Source organism: Ranitomeya variabilis, chromosome 4, assembly GCF_051348905.1.
Source record: "Ranitomeya variabilis isolate aRanVar5 chromosome 4, aRanVar5.hap1, whole genome shotgun sequence".
Classification (NCBI taxonomy): domain Eukaryota; kingdom Metazoa; phylum Chordata; class Amphibia; order Anura; family Dendrobatidae; genus Ranitomeya; species Ranitomeya variabilis.
Window position 1 is genome coordinate 445,674,371 of NC_135235.1, and position 17,970 is coordinate 445,692,340.

Genomic DNA, 17,970 nt, shown 5'->3' on the forward strand with positions numbered 1-17,970 from the left:
AAGTCTCTTACTTGCTCGGCGTTCCGGCCACCGACTGTTTGCGCCTCAGAAGGATGTTGCCTCGGTCTAACAGCACGATTCCTTCTGGTCCTAATTCCTCTTTACTGTATTCCCGTTGTGCACTGGTTAGTTCTGCTCTGAGGAGTCTGCCAGGATCCCATCCCTGACAGGTCCTCTCACTAGCTCTTCCCAGCTACTTCTCCCTGTCTTCCTGTCCAACCCCCAGTTTTACCAGAGTGTGAGGAGTGGCCTACTAGATAGGACCACCCCCCCCTGGTGGCCGGAGTGTGAAGTGTAGTGAGGTGTTACCTGGTCAGAGAAACTCCTTTAGTGCAATCAGACGTACCATAGCTCCCCATAGTGGCGGAGCCACAGTACTGCAACGACCAGGACTCTGGGGCGCTGCACTCCCCCCCCCCGGTTAAATCCAGTACTCCCGGACTGGGAAAACAAGAACAACAATACATGTTAACAGGAAACACACAAAATTTTTGAAATAGCATAACAATTAAACATAACAGTGCTTCCCTTTATGGGAGGTGAGAACTCTTGAACGTTGCGAAAGTTAGGTCATGCACAGTTTATGACTCTCAGTTCAATGGTTGAAACAGCGGGGACCCCGGGTAAACAAAGGGGTCCCCCTTTTTGAAAGTTTTTGAGCAATTCACCGTCCATTACTCTATTGTCCATTTTAAAACCTGTAACAAAAGATATACTCACAAACATTCTCAACTAAATAGCAGCCCTTATTAATACCTCCAAGTTTTGTAGCGGAGGGGAGTTTGATTTTGAGTGCTGCGTGTGGACCTTCGCAGCGCAGGGGTTGCTATTGGCCTAACAGGGCCCGCTATGCTTGCTACCGCTGGTGTAGTGCACTGTCTTCTAGCTACACTTCTAGTGAGTCTGGGTAGCACTGGCAGGTTGGGGCTCTCAGAGCTGCTGCTATCAACAGTGGGTACAGCAGATTCACCGATAGCAGAGGGAGGATTTGCCGGTTCAACGGTTGTCATTGCATCTTCAGGTAAGGCTTGTTGAGGTTGCGGGACCGGATGATCTGGTACCACCATTGTTTCTGGTGGGTCCGGCTGTTGAAACATTAGAACAGGTACCACGATGGCTTGATTTATCTGAGTCCAGGACTGGGGAAAGTCACCAAGGACGGTATGGATCATCTTCTCCTTTTCCACCGGCGGGGAGATTTCTGGAGCCGTGTCCCTCTCTCTCAACTTATCGGGGCAGACCTTAAGGTGATCCCTGGATACCGCTGTCGAGGTCTCCCCTCTGTCCTTGCTGATGAGACAGACCTTCGTGTTGTCGAAATCGGATGGCAGGATGGTATACGGTTCCGCTTCCCATTGGTCATCGAGCTTGTGTAATCTCCTCTTTCGTTTAAGTACTTGCTCACCAGGTGACAGGGGAATCGCAGGAGCGTGTTGGTTGTAGTCACTTTCTTGTTTCTGCCTAGCCTGGGCGAGACTTCTTTCTACACACTCCTGTACTTCGCGGTACCTTCGCTGCCTTTCTGCATCCCAATCTGCATCCGGCGAGGTATCTTCGGGTACTAGGACCCCCATGTCCAGATCAACGGGTAACCGACTAGATCTTCCTCGCATCAGGTACGCTGGAGTACAGTTGGTGGAATTTACTGGGATGTGATTGTACATATCCACCAAGTCAGGCAACTTTATCGGCCACAGGTTCCGTTCCTCCACAGGCAAGGTCTTCAATAAATCGATTACCACTTGGTTCATCTTCTCGCACATCCCGTTGGTTTGAGGATGGTACGGTGTGGTTCTGATCTTCTTACACCCGTACAGTTGGCAGAATTCTTGGAACACTTCTGCTTCGAATGCAGGTCCCTGATCGGTCAGTACCTTCTCTGGGTAGCCATGGGGCCTACAAAAGTGCTGCTGGAAGGCCCTGGCGGCAGTCCTGGCCGTTAGATCCTTGACAGGTACAACCACCAAAAACCTGGAGTAGTGGTCCACGATGGTAAGGGCGTAGATATAGCCCGACCGGCTAGGTGTCAGCTTCACATGATCCAGCGCAACCAGTTCGAGCGGCCGTTTGGTGATGATAGGCCGCAGGGGAGCCCGTTGACTGTCACGGTCCTTCCTGCGCAGACTACATGGACCACACTCCCGACACCACTTCTCAATGGTTCTCTTCATGCCAATCCAATAGAACCTCCCTCGGAGTAGCCTTTCTAGCTTCCTCCATCCGAAGTGTCCGGCTCCATCATGGTAGGCTCCCAGAACCATGGGCGCATCTCGCCTTGGCACCACTATCTGCCACACCAATTCATGAGTACGTGGGTCGATGCTCCTCCTGCACAGCTTGCCATCATGGATAAACAGTTTGCTTCTCCCCTTCCACAGCTGTTGGGTTTCTTGTGGATCATCTGGGCCGGGATGCAACCCTGCCTGCGTCAAGAGCTCTTTCACCCGACGGACCGCGGGGTCACCATCCTGGGTTTCTGCCCACCCGTGATGAGGCAGGGGATTCAGCGTGGCATCTGGTTGGTTCCTGTGCCTGTTCTTCACATGATGAGAGTTCTGAGTGGCTTTGGGGCGATGGAATGCAGGCAGCTCCACCTCTTCAAGTGCCTCCGGGTCTTCTCCCGTTTCTGGCAAATTGGGCATTCGGGACAAGGCATCGGCATTGGCATTCTTGTGTCCTGCCCGGTACTTGATGGTGAAATCGTAGTTGGACAGCCGGGCCATCCATCGCTGTTCCAAGGCCCCGAGTTTGGCAGTATCCAGATGAGTTAGTGGATTGTTATCCGTAAAGACGGTGAATTTCGCGGAGGCCAGGTAGTGTTTGAACCTCTCTGTCACTGCCCAGACGATGGCAAGGAATTCCAGCTTAAAGGAACTGTAGTTGTCAGGGTTCCTTTCCGTGGGACGGAGTTTCCTGCTGGCGTAAGCGATCACCCTTTCTTTGCCTTTCTGGACCTGGGACAGCACGGCTCCTAATCCCACATTGCTGGCATCTGTGTACAGCACAAACGGTTGATCGTATTCGGGGTAAGCCAGTACCTCTTCTCCCGTCAGTGCCGACTTCAAACAGGTGAAGGATTCCTCCAGCTCCTCGTTCCAATCAAAGGGGGTGTTCCTCCCCTTGGTCTTCTTTGGTTGGCCCACCAACAGGTTTTGCAAGGGTGCGGCCTTCTTGGTGAAGTCCTTAATGAACCTCCGGTAGTAGCCTACCAACCCGAGGAACTGCCGGACTTCGTGGAGGTCACTAGGCTTTGGCCAGTCCTTGATCACTGTGACCTTGTCGGGGTCTGGGGCCACTCCTTCAGCGCTCACCACATGGCCCAGGTACTGCACTTTAGGTTTCAGCAGATGACACTTGGACGGTTTCACCTTTAAGCCGAAGTTGGACAGGGCTTCAAACACCTCGGCCAGGTGCTTCAAATGGTCTTCGTAGGTCTTAGAGAAGATAATGACATCATCCAAATACAGCAGCACGGTTTCAAAGTTCATGTGTCCCAGGCAGCACTCCATCATCCTCTGGAACGTCCCGGGAGCATTGCACAATCCGAAGGGCATGTAGTTGAATTCGCAGAGACCCATTGGGGTCGTGAAGGCTGTCTTCTCTTTGTCCGCCTCTGCCACAGGAACCTGCCAGTACCCACTGGTGAGATCTAAGGTAGAGAAGTAGTTAGCAGATTTTAAGGCAGCCAGAGACTCCTCTATCCTGGGCAGTGGGTATGCGTCTTTATGTGTAATGCGATTCAACTGCCTATAATCAACATACATCCTCATTGTACCATCTTTCTTTTTAACAAGGACTAACGGAGCTGCCCAGGGGCTACAGCTGTCTCTCATCACCCCAGCCTCCTTCATTTCCCGCAACATGTCCTTGGCACACTGATAATGAGCTGGGGGTACAGGGCGATATCTCTCTTTTATGGGTCAGTGATCTCCCGTGGGGATATGATGTTGGATCCCTTTCACCTGCCCAAAATCTAAGGGGTGTTTGCTGAATACCTGCTCGTACTTGTGTACCACCCTGTAGGCCCCCTGTTTTTGATGGGATGGGGTAGAGTCAGTGCCCACATGCAATTCCCGACACCAGTCTTTCGAGTGCTCTGCAGAACCTTTGTTCTCCGCCACGTTTGACGGGACCAAGGGTTCAGGTGTCTGTATCACACTATTATTGACAGTGAACAGTTTGGCGAGCGTGGTATACTTGGTGAGGTGAACCTCTTCCTCCCCACAATTGAGGACACGTACGGGCACTCTCCCCTGGCGGACGTCGACCACCCCCCGGGCTGTCAGAACAGTAGGCCTATTGTCTGAATATACGGGTTCTACCAAGGCCTGGTAGTCCTTACCCCTGAGGCCTATGGCTGCCCGACACCATATTAACATTTCACTCCTGGGGGGTATCGCGATGGGGTTTGAATCACTCACAGTGACACGACCAATCTCACCCCCAGTCAGCTCTACCTGCTGTCTCTGCATCAGAGCTCTGATTTCCTTCTGCAGGGCACGTTGCTCACTGTGGCCAGCGGTTTCCGCCACCTGTTGCAACAAAACAATAACTTCTGCAAGACAATTTTCTATAACATTAGTACCAAGAGTCATCATGGGATTACATTCTCGACGATCAATATCAACAATCAAAATCCCTTGGGCTTTCAATTCCACCCGCCCCACCTTGATGGTGACCTCCTTATACCCCACTTGTGGCAACGGCTGACCATTACTGGCTATTATGGTGAAATCATCGTCAGGGCCACGAGTAATATCGGTGTCCTCCCAATACCGTTTATAAAGCACGTAAGGTATAGTCGTCACCTGAGAACCGGTGTCCAGCAAAGCGTTCAATGGGATTCCATCAACCACTACAGGGAGAACTGGTCGTCCTCCAATGTACTTGGTTCTCCAATGCTGCGGGCCTGACCGTCCTACTCCTGGGGGTTGGCCCTTTGCCCCAGGGGTTGCTCGTTTAAAGGACAGTACCTTGCAAGGTGCCCCACCTGGTGACAGCGGCGGCAGATGGGTCGTCCGTCCGGGTGGAAGCGATCGTCGTTCCGGCCTCTGGTCGGCGGAGTCCTCCTCTGTCGCATCCAAGGGACATCCTCTGGTCTGGAGGCCAACCGGATCTTCTCCTTGGGGCCTCCTGTAGGGACTGCATCGTCCGGGTCAGGGCAGCAATGCTCTTGGTCAGCTCCTGCATCTGGAGGCGAAGTCCTGCAGGGGAGTCGTCCTCTAGGCTCTGGGCATCGGCCTCGGCGGCGACTGGGGCATCCGACGCCACCTCCTGGTGGTATGTGAGAGCGGGACGCCGGGGAGGTCTTGCACGGCTGGGCTGTTGCTCCTGCAATGCCTGGATAGCTTTATCTTTGAATTGCGCAAAAGTCAAGTCTGGATTTTGCATGGCCAGGAAGTGCAATTGGCCCCGCTGGTGACTGCACATGAGCCCCTCAATGAACCGCTCCTTCAGGATTTTATCCTCATCCTGCATGCTGCCGGGGTCACTCTGCTTAATGGCCCGCATCTACTCCTGGAGATTAAGGGCATAGTCCCGTAAGCTATCCTGCGGTCTCTGTTTGCATCCATAGAAAGTCAGTTTAATTTCTGTAGCAGTGCGAGTATCGAAGGTGGCTTTAAGCTTTGCAAATATCTGTTGTGCAGTTCCCTTATCCTCGGCGGGCCAGGACTTCAATTCTCTCAGAGCCGCCCCAAAGAGTTGGCCGGTTACCATATGAACCTTCTGAGGCTCTGTCAGGGGATAGAACTCGAGCAGGCTGCAGAGCCCTTCCTTAAAGTCAGTGAATGTATGCGACTCCCCAGAGTATCGTGGGAGCCAGGCCGCTCCGGGCAGGTACGGCATAGAGAAGGGCATTATATCTTTTGTGTTAGCGGCAGTGTCCGACTGGCTGAGGGGAACAGCGGGTTCTGCGGCTACCGGTGGTGGTATTAGGGCCACGGCTTCGCTCGCTGCGGGGACCGGAGCTGCCCCTGCGTCCGCGGCTGCGGCCGCCACCTCTTCTCCTCCCGACTCGGACATGGCTGTCCCTTCCTCCCACTAACCTGCTGGAGGTCGGAGTTCCTCTTCCGGGATTGGCGCTTTACCGCGCTTTCCGTTCCGCGCTTCTTTTGGCCGGTTCCGTCCACGAAGCTAAGGCTCCTCCCTCCGTGCGCGGCAATGGCGAATTTTGGCGGTAAATGGCAGTACACAGTCCAAGCACAATAAATCACAGTTCCAAGGCACACATGACCTGATTCTTCAGGCTTAAGTAGATCCTGTTCGTGACGCCAAGTTGTAGCGCCCCCACTGCCGCAGGGCCGAGGGGTACCCAGTACCGGGCCTCTGAGTCTCTGCTCTGGGGTTGTCACGGTGGCTAGGCCCGGTCCGTGACCCTGCTGAGGGGCGTACAGTGATAGATATGCTGGATGATGGTGGTGGTGGTGCTGTAGTGGTAAATAATGAGGACACCAGGTTGCAGTCTCTTTACCTCTTTACTGAAGGTTTTAGAGTCCTCAGTCCAGAGCGCTGTCAACAGGGCTGTCTGAGACCGGCCGGTCCAAAGGCACATCAGGAGTTCTCTTTACAGGTGGGAATCAGTGTCTACCTTCTAGCGCTGTGTGTTGTAGTCCTTCCCTGCTGAGCTCCCGGGGTAGTCCTCACAACTGCTTCTGTCTGTCTCTGATGTTCGTTCTCTCCGTCCCCCAGATGATATGGTTAGGACGCACCCGTATGACGGGGTAGGCCTGGAGTTCTTCCGGGATCCTAGAGTCGCCCCTCTCCCACAGCTGCCTCCGTTGTCTGCTTAGGTGTTAAGTGAGACAGCCAACCTTTAATTGGCTGTCCTGCCGTGGTTTGCAGTAGTACTTAAAGTCTCTTACTTGCTCGGCGTTCCGGCCACCGACTGTTTGTGCCTCAGAAGGATGTTGCCTCGGTCTAACAGCACGACTCCTTCTGGTCCTAATTCCTCTTTACTGTATTCCCGTTGTGCACTGGTTAGTTCTGCTCTGAGAAGTCTGCCAGGATCCCATCCCTGACAGGTCCTCTCACTAGCTCTTCCCAGCTACTTCTCCCTGTCTTCCTGTCCAACCCCCAGTTTTACCAGAGTGTGAGGAGTGGCCTACTAGATAGGACCACCCCCCCTGGTGGCCGGAGTGTGAAGTGTAGTGAGGTGTTACCTGGTCAGAGAAACTCCTTTAGTGCAATCAGACGTACCATAGCTCCCCATAGTGGCGGAGCCACAGTACTGCAATGACCAGGACTCTGGGGCGCTGCATATACACAAGCCCCACTGTCTCCTATTTAAAGGGAATCTGTCACCGCCTGGACGATTTTGATCTATCACTATGTGCATACAGGTAATAGAATGATTAAACCAGTCTTACCTGTATGTCTCACAGCTGCAGTGTAGATCTTGAGAAATTCATTTATGTTTATGCTAATGATTTCTTCCAGGCTCCGGGGGGTACGGAAATCTCTGCCTCCTGACTTCATTATAATGGTAACCCCTCCCATCAGTGTCACACTGACCTGTTTGGCGCTGTAATCCAGTGCATGCGCTATTCACGAGCATGGTTACGTGAACCCTGTCTGCCCTCCTATGGACAGTGTCTGCATTGATCTTCTGTGCAGGCGCAGTGAGTCACTGCGCAGTAGCAAAGACTCGCTGGCACCTGCCCAGCGCCGAATAGTACTTAGTTAACATGATTTTATAAAAAAGTGCAAAAGCTATCCCACCACTTCACGGTGACCGTAATTAACTAAGTACCATATTTTATGTTCATGCAGTATTTAAGCATCATGTTTCTGCCTTTGTTTTTTTCTGTTCAGTGGCCAGCGTGAACTTGGATTTACATGCTGCGTGCACACCGGTTTATATCCCAGTTCATACCTTTTGGTTTTTTTTCTGTCTGTTTGCACTATGTGCATATAAAGATATGGCCTGCCTTTCCTTTGAGCTGGACATTATATTGATGTGGTCTCCCATGGCTGTGTGTCCACTAGTCGGGCCCAGTCCTACTCAGCCCTTATCCACATGCATGTCTCTTGACAAAGGGTAAGGTTTTTAATATTAGAGTTAGGACTGTCCCAATTATGGTCACCGTGAAGTGGTGGGATTCCTTTTGCATTTTTTAAAATAAAAAAACATGTTAACTAAGTACGTATATTATTTTTATGCGCTATGCTATTTATTTTATTGCAGGTTATTTAATCATTATGTTTCTGTCTTTGTTTTTTTATGTATGCACTAGTCACTGTGTCTCCTATGTGATGCACACAGCAGGCTTAGTGTTTCCTACATGATATATGCAGCAGATCTCCCATTGCTTGAGTTCTATAAATGTAATGTGAGCAGTGATGAACTCCTCCCTTTGAAGAGTTATGCAGTGCAATATACATCTACATTTAAAACAGCTTACAGCTGCGATCAGTTCATTACAAAACTTATCACAGGGAGTCAACTGCGCTCCAGACCGATACAAACCTGGAAAAGGAGTTGTGAGTAGCAACATCATCAACTCCACCTAACATCACAGCCGCACTAAAGAGAGCAAGTTTCAGCTATTCCGTTATGGTTGAGTTAATTAATTGTTTGAGCAACTATAACAGGATAAATTTCAAGTTGATAATTTTGTAAGGCTGTGAATGATGGCATAAATATCAAAATGGCCCTTGGCAGTCATAGGGGTGTGCACAGAGCGATTACAGTCACCACCCACTATGCAATGACCACGCTATTCTCTCTCCATGACACTGCGATTGACAGCTTGCTTTGTAGACACACACTGGCTGTCAATATAAGTGCAGAGGTGTTATTACAGCTGCACTCTCAGTATAGTAAGCCATGAATGCAATCTCTCTGTGCACTCTCCTATATCTTACAGCTAGCAGCTAAAGAGGAGAAATACACTAATTTTCTCCCTGTAGCCTCCAGAAAGGCAGGCAAGATTTTAACGCTATTTACCTTCAGATTAACATTACATCAACAGGTAAATAGCATTTCCTGACATGAAAGGTTCCCTTTAAAGTTGTACCTTTGTGGTATTGAATTGCACTGTTAGTGCTCCATTTGGCATCAGACCATTCACTGGCTACAACGTAAACACCATGCAATGAGGATGTAAGTTTTAGAAATTTGGTGAACATGGAAGGAAGTGGTTTACTGATCATGATTACCCACAAAAATGCAGGGTGTTTACCTGCAAAGTGACTGATGCACCCTTGCAAGTGGCATGTAGTTGGGACAGGCTGTGTCAGAGGATGGTCATCAAAGACCCACATGATAAGGTATGCTTCATCACCTACAGACACTTTAACACAACCTGGCCTAAACAGACCCCCAACCATAACTAAGATAATTAATTTAACAAATCTTTTGAGCTGAAATTTCCAATACTTACTCTGGAAACAATACTTACAAGTCTCCGAGCACTAGTGTCTGTGGGGGATTAAAGTCACTCTAGCACAAAAGAGGGTTGCATTAAAAATAGCAAATAGTAGATGAACGTTCATAGATTTTGATGAGACGCCAGGCAAAAGTGATACCTTGGATGATCCCTAGTGTGAGGGCTTACGAAGCAGTGCGGGGCACAGCGTTTATAGGAAAACCCAAGATTAAACCCTTTGCCATGCACTGTCCATTCAGGTTCTGCACTTCACATAACATCGTGAATCAGTTTTGACTATCATGCTTCTAAGTTACGACTCTATGTCCGAACAATACAGTGCTAGTCCAATTAGCCCAATATCTGTATGAAGGTATATTCTCTATGCACTTGCTTGGGCTTTAACTGGGAGTTTCAGGGTTTTCTCACTTTTACATGCTGTCAAGTCAATAGGCTTCCAAGGTCCTATAGCACTACAGAGTTGAATGAGATTGTGATCCCACAGGAGACTGACATATTACAATACATATTCTCCATGGTGGGAAATGATGGCACTCTACGTTTACAGAGAAAGAAGTAGACTTGGTTGCGCTGGGATGTACATGTGCAAAGATCTCGTACTGGATGTTCTCTGGGTGAGGGGAAGTGAGTGACCCCGTGTCTACTCTGTAATCATGGTGTAGTATTATTGCTGAGTTTGGGGTCATAGTATTCTCTGAAGCCTTTTCTGCCCCTGGCTACAACAGCAAAGGTCACAAGCTCTGATTCTAAAGGTCATTGCCAAACCAATACACTATATGTTTGAGCTACTGGAGCATATATATAACTTAAAGGTCCCTCAGGGAGACTGTAAACGGTGCAGAAAGGGTTCAATTAAAATCTGTATATGTACGTATTTAGCAAAAATCAAACGCTGCAAGTTTTACTTGTATGTAATTTTTATTGTATTTTTCTTGGTGAAAATAATGAATATAAAAAAAATCCAGATTAAACAATTACACAGTTACATGTCTAAGATACCAATATATTTACTGTATGCATAAAATATATGGTATAACACCTATTCACTCAAATCAGGAAATACAAAATCTCAACTTTTCCCCAATATGTACAGCTTAGGCTGTGAAAAATTGTACATTTCATCATATGCTGCCATCTCATTCATATCAAATAGTCAGTAAAATACAGTATAAGGGCTTAGCTTAGACGAGTGCTATCCTATGTTTCATAGGACAGCACATACTCCAATGTTGTGCTACGGAGCAGTGCCGACTAGCCGAGTCGGCATGAGAAAAATAACGCTGCATGCTGCGATTGGCAGCATATATCAGTTGGTGCACACTACACCCATACAAGTCTATGGGTGTGTGCAAAACATCAGACTGCACTTGCATGTCATCCATGGGCAGTACGATATACGCCGACTCACGGAATGGAGAAGATGGAGAAATTAAGTTCTTCATCTTCTCCGCACCTGTGCTCCAATTCTTCCATTCGAGAAAATCACAGTAAAATGACATTAGGCTTACGCTCGCAGCAGAGTTTGTGCAGAGGGTCTTTTGCATGCAACAGAAGGTGGAGGGCACCAACCACAATAATTTAAACAGTACAGGGGATCAACCCAGGGTATGTTAAAAGTATATAGACAAATAAGAAGAAGAAAAAAGAGACAAGACCAACTGGGAACCACCCAAGATAACCATATCAAATAACATGGAAGTAAAGAATAATAATTTATTTTTCCATTACGTCCCTCAGGACAGCACCATGGAGGACGTCCTTCCTTGACCTATAGCGGGACAGGATCATAGAGAGGTTAAAAGGACCCTCCCACCTCCACCCTCCAGTGTTTTTCCTGTCCCTACAGGGACGGACGTATGAGAGGTTGCTCCTAGAGTGAAGATAGCCTGTGGATTCTCTTCCCCCTATCAAGTGGTCCGTGGCCGACACCTAACTGGGTAGAGGTCCCTCAGCTACCAGTGCTGTACCAGATGGACTCAGAGTTTGGGGGTCTCAACCTTCCCTTTTCCTGGTCAGACGGACCGTGGCCGATTCCTCTTTGAGAGGTTCCTCAGCCAACAGTCAGCCTGTGCAATGGGCTTAGGGGGATCGTGCGGCAGGTCCAATCCTTCCCCCTGTCAAGTAGCCCAGGGTGGAAACTCCCCGGTGGGGAGTCCCTCAGCCCCAGAGACCAGTCGAGCGGATGGGCTCCTGGATAGAGCCGCTTCCTCCCGGTGGGGGCTCTCAGCTCGGACGCCGACCGGCAAAACACCGCTACTCCCGAAAGTGGTGTGGTGGAGAAGTCCATTGTGCTTCCGTTGATGTCAGAAAGGGGTGCCGGCACATAGGATCGGCGTGCGTTCTTCGATGGAACACGGAAGGGGGCACAGGCAGTAATGCAGCATTCCTGACGGGACGCCGCTTCCTTCCACGGTAGGCTCTCGGCGTTACCAGCTCCCCCTGTCTTCTAGCAGGTATGGAGCCAGCACAGGTGAGTGCATGGTTTAATGTTGCATTGATGGCCTGGGTCTCTGGGCTGACTCTAGTCTCATGCCTTTTTGCCAAAGCTGTACCTGGAACCCATTTGCAGCTAGGCCTTGGACCTCTAGGCTATGGTAGGGCCATATGTCCAGGCTACATCTCATGACTTGACTTCAGTTAGCTGCAGGTCTTGTCTGCACAGAGCCTTATGATTGGGCTTCAGAGTGAGTTCTTGGAAGCATGCTTTCCATTTTCTGGTTCAATAAGCAAGTGTTTCACTTTTCTTTGCAACCTAACTACTCCATCCAGAGGAGGACACAAGGTGTTAATTCAGCACATTGTCTCCATGAAGACTGCCCTCCAGCTCCTGCTCATTAATTAGCCCCTTCGGGTGGAGTCAGTCTGACGAATGAGATGTACTGTTCAGAGTGGAGATTTATCTGGAACTCTGATAGATGGCTCTTTTGCTTAAAAGTGTAAGTCATACTGCTTCTATGCATCAGATTGAGTGCCTCCATGCATAATACTGCATCATAGTGCCTCTATGCATCATATTGAGTGCCTCCGTGCATAATACTGCATTATAGCGCCTCTATGCATTATATTGAGTGCCTCCGTGCATAATACTGCATCATAGTGCCTCTATGCATCATATTGAGTGCCTCCGTGCATAATACTGCATCATAGCACCTCTATGCATTATATTGAGTGCCTCTGTGCATAATACTGCATCATAGTGCCTCTATGCATCATATTGAGTGCCTCCGTGCATAATACTGCATCATAGCGCCTCTATGCATTATATTGAGTGCCTCCGTGCATAATACTGCATCATACTGCTTATGCATCATATTGCGTGCCTCCGTGCATCATACTGCATCATAGTACCTCTATGCATCATATTGAGTGCCTCTGTGCATGATACTGCATCATTGTACCTCTATGCATCATATTGAGTGCCTCCGTGCATCATACTGCATCATAGTACCTCTATGCATCATATTGAGTGCCTCTATGCATGATACTGCATCATAGTGCCTCTATGCATCATATTGAGGGCCTCTGTGGCATCATACTGTTTCATATTGCCTTTGTGCATCATATTGCTTCATAGTTCCTATATGCATCATAGTACTTCATAAGTTGCTTCATGTATCATATTTCATTGTATTGCTTCATGGTTCCTATATGCATCATAGTGCTTCATTGTTCCTATATGCATCATAGTGCTTCATATTGCCTTTGTGCATCATATTGCATCATATTGCTTCATGGTTCCTTTATGCATCGAGTGCTTCATATTGCCTTTCTGCATCTTATTGCATCATAATGCTTCATGGTTCCTATATGCATCATAGCGCTTCATAGTGACTTCATGTATCATATTGCATCATATTGCTTCATGGTTTCTATATGCATCATAGTGCTCATATTGCCTTTATGCATCATATTGCTTCAAGGTTCATATATGCATCATAGTGCTTCATATTGCCTTTGTGCATTATATTACAGCATATTGCTTCATAGCTCCTATATGCATCAGAGTGCTTCATTGTTCCTATATGCACCATAGCGCTTCATAGTTACTTCATGCATCATACTGCTTCATTATTCCTATGTGCATCATATTGCATCATATTGAATCAGACTAATAGTGCCTTTGGACATCATATTGCATTATATTGCTTCATAGTTCCTATATGCATCATATTGCATCATAGGGTTTCGGTGCCCTTTGCCTCAGGGGGTATTATTAGTGTGTCGAGGTTGGTGCCTTTTTCACCTCTGGCTGTGAGCCACTGGGTCAGACCTTCTGTCTGGTGCCCTGTTGTGTGGTCGCACATTGTATCATGGGCCTACCACTTCACATTTTTGTCTTGGGCCTCAACTCTGGATATGGAGTCCTTGTGTTTTGGACCCAAATCCAGCTTCTGCTACGTCATTCTTTACAACAGGGCTTAGTCAAGCAAACAGTTATGCTTGAATTGGCCTAGTAAAATCTGCATTTCTTCTGTTTGGAACAGATCTCTCAGGTAGGTTCTACTTTGAGGGCTAAAGGCAAGTCTATTACATAATTAGCTTTAAGAGATGACATACGTCATTTTGGTACATCCTATAAAAGGACATACTACTGTCCTGGGAGCAGAAAATCCCACGAGTTGAAAGAAGGGACTCCTTCAGCCTTGGAATGCTTTGCCTTAAGATATTAGGACCATCTACAATTTGCATAGTTTTGGGGGCACCCTCAGGGCACATTTGTTCAGAGCGGCCTATCACGCTCCCTAATCAGTCATTTTATGTTTGTGTGTATGCGTAGCCATTCACTATCTCCATCTATCCCCACCCCCTGAAGATGGCTGTGCCATCATTGTAAATAAAACAGTGTTGATACACACCTGTACTTTGTATCTTCCCTGCCTCATTGTAGAGTGTAAGCTCTCAGGAGCAAGGTGGGTTTATTTTGCTTTAATTATTATATGGTTGTTACTTATGACTGTTGTGTTTGAGACTGTCAAACTGTAAAGCGCTGCGGAATATGTGGACACTATATGGATGGAAGTTTATTATTGTTGTTATTATTAATCCTTCCCAAACTCCACATTCGGCAATCAGATACACAGACAGATTCTTTTCTCTTAAGTCTGTTGCGGTTTGTTTTCCAGGGACATCAGCACTGGCTTTTGTACCTTGTGGTGAAGCAGCAGCACTGTGCCGTGGCAGAGGATCCCATTCTCGCAGCTCCTAAGATAAATGAAACTGTATCCAGGGCTCTTACTGTTAAGACCCCATAGTCTCACTGCCTCATAGTAGATAATCTCCCTCCGTAATGAGGAAGAAACCTTCTTTTTCTCTAGCCATGGAATATGGTTACTCCCACAATGGCAGTCTGGGTGTATAAAGATCCCTGAGAAGATTGCCTCTTGGGATATGTATGTGCGTAATATGCATATATGGACAAATAAGTTGACATACTTATAATGTCTGGACTAATGACTTGTATAAATGCAGTTCCGAATAATTTCAAGTGTCGGAAGATTTTTACTAGCACTACCACCACCACCTTCATTGATTCAGAGTCCAGACTCCCTGTATCTAACATCAAGTAAAACAGGAGTGATGATCCACGTTCTCTTTCAGCGCTTCTAATGAGAAGCCCGACATTGGTAATGGCAGGAGATATTACCTGCCGGATGGTGTATTCCTTAGTTTCAATAATATATAACCCTTCTTGGGGTTAGACATCTAAGGATTTGGAATAGACGTGATCTCCTGGATGAGTAATGTGCGTACATCCCAATGCTGTGCCATTATCCATGTACTAACTGTTATTGGTTTGATATTCCCACAGTCCAGGACCTCTGTCCTGCAGGTCTCCTTGTAGTACGGTAAGCTGGTCTGTAACCAAGGTTTAACCTGAGCCCAGAAGGTCCGATGAAGGAACAGTCCTGGGTTATAAGCACATGCAGCTTATTATTGGTCGGTACAGTCCTCATTGTGTGGTGGCTAAGCGCTTGAAAGACCTTAGGTGACGTCACGGCTTTGTGATTGGTCGCGTAGCGGTCACGCGACTGCTACGGACCAATCAGAGCGCAGTGACCTCATCTAAGGCCCTTCAAGCGCGCATTCTTAGGTACAATGGCTCCCGGTTACGGTGGTAAAGTCCAGGCTGCGCCGGAGAGGTGAGTATATCCCTATTTTTTATTTTAATTCTTTCTTTTACACATTGATATTAATCCCGATACCGATTCCCGATACAACAAAAGTATCGGATCTCGGTATCGGAATTCCGATACCGGCAAGTATCGGCCGATACCCGATACTTGCGGTATCGGAATGCTCAAGACTAGTGTTGAGCGATACCGTCCGATACTTGAAAGTATCGGTATCGGAAAGTATTGGCCGATACCGGCAAAGTATCGGATCTAATCCGATACCGATACCCGATACCAATACAAGTCAATGGGACTCAAGTATCGGACGGTATCCCTGATGGTTCCCAGGGTCTGAAGGAGAGGAAACTCTCCTTCAGGCCCTGGGATCCATATTAATGTGTAAAAGAAAGAATTAAAATAAAAAATATTGCTATACTCACCTCTCCGGCGCAGCCTGGACCTCACCGAGGGAACCGGCAGCATTCTTTGCTTAAAATGCGCGCGTTTACTTCCTTCCGTGACGTCACGGCTTGTGATTGGTCGCGTGCCGCCCATGTGGCCGCGACGCGACCAATCACAGCAAGCCGTGACGTAATTTTCAGGTCCTCAATGCCTAATTCTAGGCATTCAGGATTTTAAAATTACGTTCCGGCTTGTGATTGGTCGCGTCGCGGTCACATGGGCGACGCGACCAATCACAAGCCGTGACGTCACGGGAGGCAGGAGACGCGCGCATTTTAAAATTACGTCACGGCTTGTGATTGGTTGCGTGCCGCCCATGTGACCGCGACGCGACCAATCACAGCAAGCCGTGACGTAATTTCAGGTCCTGAATGCCTAATTCTGCATTCAGGACCTGAAAATTACATCACGGCTTGCTGTGATTGGTCGCGTCGCGGTCACATGGGCGGCACGCAACCAATCACAAGCCGTGACGTAATTTTAAAATGCGCGCGTCGGAATTCCGATACCCGCAAGTATCGGTCGATACCCGATACTTGCGGTATCGGAATGCTCAACACTACTCAAGACTAGAAATTAGACTTACCGGTAATTCCATTTCCAGGTAGTCCCTCAGGACAGCACCCATAGTTCCCTCCCTTATGTTTCTGTTTTTAGGATTGTTCGGGATTAATCTACCGGCAGATCGTTCGTCCTTCGGGTCACCATGGCTCGAAATGAAGATGAAGCCGTTTAATGGTTATTACACACGTGTTTGTAAGGGTACGTTTAGACCATTTATTTCCATCCTTCGGTGGTACTTTGAAAGAACACTGGAGGGTGGAGGTGGGAGGGTCCTTTTACCCTCTCTATGATCCTGTCCCGCTATACGTCAAGGAAGGACGTCCTCCATGGTGCTGTCCTGAGGGACTACCTGGAAATGGAATTACCAGTAAGTCTAATTTCCCTTTATTAGAGTCCAAACACACAAAAACACACAATAAAAACAATGAAGAAAAAACCCCCATAAAGAGGTAGACCCCCCCTGGACCCAAATTTATGATGCCAATGATTTTATCAAGCAATTACAAATAACATAGGCAGTAAATATTGGAAAACAGGCCTAATATAATGAGCAAATACAAGTCGCATACATAGACATATAATATATTAACGCCAGTCACTGGTAGTCTAAACAACAAGGAAGATATCCCTTTATCATGCCATGAAAGGCTGTATATAAATCAATACCAGGTCCCCTGATGGTCCAGAAGACACAAAAATAGCAATTATACATAAATGCATAAATATTATAAAAGGAAGACCAAACCTAGTGCAATACTGGACCAAGGGAAGACCAGCCGGATTCCCCTACCTACAGTAACCATGCAGCTGCATGCTCCACAAAAAAGGGAGTCTGACATGCAAAAAAATCACATGCACCTGGAGAAAAAAATGACCATAGTTAAAGAGATGGTAAATGAGGCCTGCCTGAGAATAGTATAGAAGGGACCAGAGTAAATCATGAACCCAATAATAGAACCCAAGCCTTATAGCATGTGTAAATACAAGCCACATTAATGGATATGTAGAACCTAAACACCAGTCACTAGTGATCTTAACAGGTGAACAAATGTCCCTATTCCAATACTGGGTACCCTGATGGTGAAAAAAGGCAGATAAATAATGACAATTATACTGAGGAAAATAGGTCATATATAACAAAGACCAAATCTAGTGCAATACTGGACCAAGGGAAAAACCGGCCGGATTCCCCTACCTACTATATCCATGCGAGTGCATGCCCAAAAAATGAAATCTGTAGTGCAGAGAAGTCACAAGTACATCGAAAAATGCCCATGATGAAAGAGATGGGAAATAAGGCCTGCCTGAAAGTAATATGAGTGGGACCAGAGAGGGTCAAAAACCCTGTTGTTTTTAATGGTTTTTATTGTGTGTTTTTTGTGTGTTTGGACTCAAATAAATTATTATTCTTTACTTCCATGTTATTTGATATGGTTATCTTG